The following is a 5,694-nucleotide window of genomic DNA, read 5'->3' on the forward strand; positions in this document are numbered from 1 at the left end:
TTTAATATTGAGAAAGATATTAATAAAATTCGTGAAAATTTAGATTTTATTAAAGAACAAAACTTGACAATCTTAAATAAAATTTCTAGAGTAGAAGATAAAGAAAAATTTCCAGATCTTAAGACTACAGAAGCAATAGAAAATATAAATAAAAAATTAAATAATATAGAAAATAAACCAACTCAAGAAATAGAAAACATAATAAATAAGTTAGATAGATTAAGTTTAAAAAATATAGGTAAAGAAAAAATAACTAGAAAATTATCTACAACATTTTATAAAATATGAATAATTTTTCTGGTAGATCAAGAACTATTAGAGAAGTAGGATCATTTTCAGAACCCTATGATAGAGGTAGACATAGTACTTCTAATATAAGTACAAATATTATAGAAAGAATTTTACATAGACAGCCTCAGTATAATCAGAATATAGAAGAACTTATAGATCCTGAACAAGATTATAATAGATTTCAAACTCATGGTCTACAATTACTTAATCCAGAAAATTTATATAATAGGGGAATTTTTGAATCAAGAACCCAATTTTTTAGACATACTAGAGAAGTATCAATTCAATGTTTAGATGGTCAAGTAAGACAATTATCATTAATATCAGAAGAATCTAAAAAAGAATTAAGAAAAAAGAATTTTAGATTTATGCATAAACACATGGATATGAAGATGTTATTTCAGGAGAAAATTTATTAATAAGTATAGGATTTTTAGGAAGATGTAGTAATAATTCTCAAACAAAATACAAAGTATACATAGATAAAGTAATAAATTTAATGAGTAGTAAAGGAATAAAAATGATTAAGCCTAAAACCTATGATTCAGAACTTTTAGCAGGATTAGAATGGGATTTAGAAAAAAATTTGGAAACCCAAGAACCAATTCTAGCTCCTCAAAAAGCTATAACATATAAAGATTTACATGGAAGAATTAGTCTAAGGTTTGGAAATTATAGTCATATAAATAGAAATAATGATTTTGAGACAGAATATAATAATAATAATGAAGAACAACAAAAAATAGAAGAATTTCTTAATACAGTAGAAATAGAAATAGAAGACAGAATAATTTATCCTAAAGAATTAGAAATGAAATTATCTCCCATAGAACTTTTAAAATTAGAAGATCATTTGTTTTTAATTAAACAAATAGGAGAAAAAGAATATTTATATTATGATAATTATAAAAATATAAGAGTGAGAATTAATATAGAGAAAATTGATAATAAAACGGAAATTTCAGAGGATAGTAATTACAAAGAATTAACAGATGAAATTATGCAAATTAAAACAGAACCAGAACAATATCAATATTTAGGTGGTCATCCTCCTAGAATAGCTTATACAGATTATAATGATAAAGAAAGAAATTATATAGCTAGAGGAAAAGTTAGACCTTTAGAACCTAAAATAGAATTTCAAACACCACATAAACCACAAATATTAAATATTACAGCACATGATCCTCAAACTTGGAATAATATAATAGAAGTATGGAAGAATACAATATTAGGCCATTATATTAGATTAGCAGATAATATGGAATCATTAGAAATGTATAGATATTTAGAGACATTTTTAGGAGAAAGTGCTAAAGCTACATGGGAAGCTTTTAAGAAAGATAAACAAACAGAATTTGAAGCATTAGTAGCATTAGGAAATAATCCTTATAATTTTGTTAGTAAGATACATGAATTATTAACAAGAGCAGACCCAAATACAGGACAATTATTAATTCAACATAAAGCTATTAGAGATCTTGAACAACTTAGTCTAAATAGATGGACTAAACAGAATCAACTTAAAAAGACAGATTATAAATTCTGTAAAAATATTTTCATACCTCAGACTTATGGTAATAAGTTTAGAGAAAAGATTAAAAGAAAATATGATAAAAGGAAAATTAGTCAACCTTTTAAGAAAAGATATTATTTTAGAAAATCTAATAGAAGAAAACCTTATTTAGATGAAAATAGACATGTTAGAAAATTTAAATAAGAAAGAAATTATCCTAATAAACTAAATTGCTATGTTTGTGGAGAAACAGATCATTTAGCTAAGACATGTCCAAAAAAGATAAATAATAATGATAAAAGAAGTACTTTAGTAGAATGTACTAATGAAGACTTGTTAGAAATAGATGAATATATTTCAGATAAAGAGTCAGTATATAGTATTATATCAATAGAAGATTATAATAATAATTGTAATTTAGAAGAACAATCAGATTATGAAAATTTTATACAAGAATTTTCAAATATTAAAAATTTATCAAATTCAGATGAAGAATTAGAATTTATGGATATAGAATTAGAATGTAAACATAAATGGGTAAAAGAAACAGGTTCAGATAGTATATCATGTTTTTTATGTAAATGGTATCCTAGTAAAAAATTAAGAGTTAAATGTAAAGATTGTTTTTTAGAAGCATGTAAAAAATGCTTAATACAAAAAGACTTAGTAGAATTTGAAGAGGATAATCAAATTGATTCAATTCAAATAGAATTATCAGAAATAAAAATATTAAGAAAAAGAATAGAAAACTTAGAAGGTATGCAAAGATATATTTTACAAAAATTAGAATTTTTGGAATTAAATAAAAAAGAGAAAAACCCAGAAATTACTCCTGAACCAGAATTAGTTCAAGTTTTTTATAATTCAGAAAAATTAAAAAGTATTAAAGTAAAATGTTATGTTAGAATAGAAAATTTTGAAATAATTTGTTTAGGTTTAATAGATTCAGGATGTAGTCATTGTGTAATCAATAAAAGAATCATACCAGAAAAATATATAATAAAGTCAAAAGAACCTATAGAAGCCCAACAAATAGATGGGAATTTTTATAGTTACCAAGATATTTTAAAACCAGCAAGAATTAGTTTTGAGACTAATTGTGGAAAAAGTACAGAATATAGTTTACCTAAAGACTAAGTATGGGTAAGAGAATTATCTTTAAATACAGATTTAATTTTAGGATTAAGTTTTTTACTAAAAGATAATGGTAGCATAATAATTAGCAAAGATTTTATGCAATTACAAAAATTTACAATTTGTGCACCTATTTATACTAAGAATATTCCATCAGAGTATGCTGAGAAGCGTGGTGGGATTAAAGAAAAAGAATGTAAGTGTAGTAGAGAAAGAGAATGTCAATTAATAGAAAAAGAAGAATTAGAAATTTTTTTAGAAGAGTATTTTAAGGAAGAAGAAGAAGAAATATGTTTAGATTTAGATTTTGTAGAAATTGAAAAATATATATAATTTGTTAGTGACAGAACAAGATATAGAAAACATGATTAGTAAGCTAGAAAAATTAGAAATTTTAGGAGAAAATGTATTAAAATATTGGGAAAAAGATAAAGTTTTTTGTGAAATAAAAATAAAAAATCCAGAATAGATAATTAAAGCAAAAAATATTGAAGCTACAAACCAAGATCAGGAAGATTTTAAGATGCATATAAAAGATTTATTAAAATTAGGAGTAATTAAAAAATCAGAAAGCCCACACAGATCAACAGTTTTTATAGTTAGAAAACATTCAGAAATTAGTAGAGGAAAAAGTAGAATGGTAATTAATTATAAAAGACTAAATGATAATACAATAGATGATGCCTATAATATTCCAGATAAGACGGTCTTAATAAATAAGATTCAAGATTGTAACATTTTTAGTAAGTTTGATTTAAAATCTGGTTTTTGGCAAGTAAAAATGCACCCAGATTCAATAGAATGGACAGCTTTCACTAGCCCGGAAGGACATTTTGAATGGTTAGTTATGCCATTTGGATTAAAAAATGCCCCTAGTATTTTTCAAAGAGAAATTGATAGTATTTTTAGTAAGCATAATAAATTTATTATAGTTTATATAGATGATATTTTAGTATTCAGTAAAAATAGGCGAGAACATAGAGGTCATTTACAGATTCTTTTTTCAGAATTTATTAAACATGGTCTAATTATAAATAAAAAGAAAATGTTTTTATTTAAAGAATATATAGAATTTTTAGGAGTAAATATAGGAAAGGGAAAAATAGAGTTACAACCTCATATAGCTCAAAAAGCTTTAGATTTTTCAGATAAACTTGAAGACCTTAAGCAGTTACAAAACTTTTTAGGATTAGTTAATTATGCTAGACCCTTTATTAAAGATTTAGGAAAAATTGCAGGACCTTTATATGGAAAAACTTCACCAAAAGGTCAAAGATATTTTAATATAGAAGATATTAAATTAATCCAAAAAATAAAGAGAAATTAAAAGACTTACCTAAATTATCTATGCCATTAGATACAGACTATTTAATTATAGAAACAGATGGAAGTATAACAGGATGGGGAGCAATTTTAATTGCAAAACCTAATAAATATGCAGATAAGGATAGTGAAAAAATTGTAAGATATAATAGTGAAAATTATAAAGAAAAAGGTAATATAAGTAGCATAGATTTAGAATTACTTGCAGTTAATTATGCATTAGATTCTTTTGAGTTATTTATTATTTCTAAAAAAGAAATTACTTTAAGAACAGATTGTGAAGCAATAGTAAGTTTTGTTAATAAAATGAAATTAGAAAATAAAAGAAGTAATCGAAGAATATGGTTAAATTTTATAGATAGAATTACTAATACTGGATTAGTAATTAATTTTGAACACATTAAAGGTAGTGATAATCAGATAGCAGATATATTAAGTAGACTAATTAAAAATAAAGAATATGATTGATTATTTCTTTGAGAATTTGCAGATGCAAAGACAAAGAGGTCCTAGGCCAGGATTGCCAACAATTGGCAGTTCAAGTTCATCATTATCTCAGACTAATTTAGCACAGACTTATGACAAGTTAAGATTTGGTAATGTAGAATTACTCCGCTTTCCAAATAGTAATATTAGCTTTAAGACATTATCTCATATTTCAGTTACAAAATCAGAAAAATGTATTTTAGATAATTTATGAATTTCCTATAATAAGAATCCTAAAGATCAAAAATACTTTTTAGCATGTTTAAATGCTCTTTCAGAACATTTTAGTCAAAATCATAAGAAATTTAAATGTTATGTTGTTTTTCAAGGCAGACTTCCAGGAGTTTATCATACTTGGATAGAAGTATCAGATTGTATAAAAAATTTTCCAAATCCTCTTTATAAAGGTTTTTATTCAGTCTCAAAAGCATTAGATGAATGCAGAAAGCATTTAGGAATTAATTATTTTATAGCCCCTTCATTAAAAAATGTTTCAGATCAGCCATTAGATTTTTCTTCAAATTTTTGTTAACATTGTGAATGCATGACTAAAAATTTTAAAATTTTAAATGAATCAAATCAGATTTTACAACAAGAAAAATTATCTTTACAAAAGAAGATTTCTGATCTAAAACAAGAAATGATTAAAATAAAAATTTTAAATTCAGATTTTCAGACAGTTTCAGGCACTATAGAGCCCAAGAAGTCTATAACTAGTCCAGCTCAAACGGTAGCTGGTAAAGACTTAACAAATCCGTTTATGGTTTTGGACTTACCAAAAGCCCAACAGACTCAGGAGACTGTTGATTCTCCTACTTTTGAATTTAATCAGACTCAACAGGCTGAAAATCCTGTTACAGAAAATAAAATTACTGAAGAACAGACTCAGCAGACAGTAAATTCTGCTACTAGATTAATTAGTCCAACAGATTTAAAACAGAAAA

This window comes from Olea europaea, chromosome 14, assembly GCF_002742605.1.
Source record: "Olea europaea var. sylvestris chromosome 14, O_europaea_v1, whole genome shotgun sequence".
In the NCBI taxonomy this organism is placed as follows: Eukaryota; Viridiplantae; Streptophyta; class Magnoliopsida; order Lamiales; family Oleaceae; genus Olea; species Olea europaea.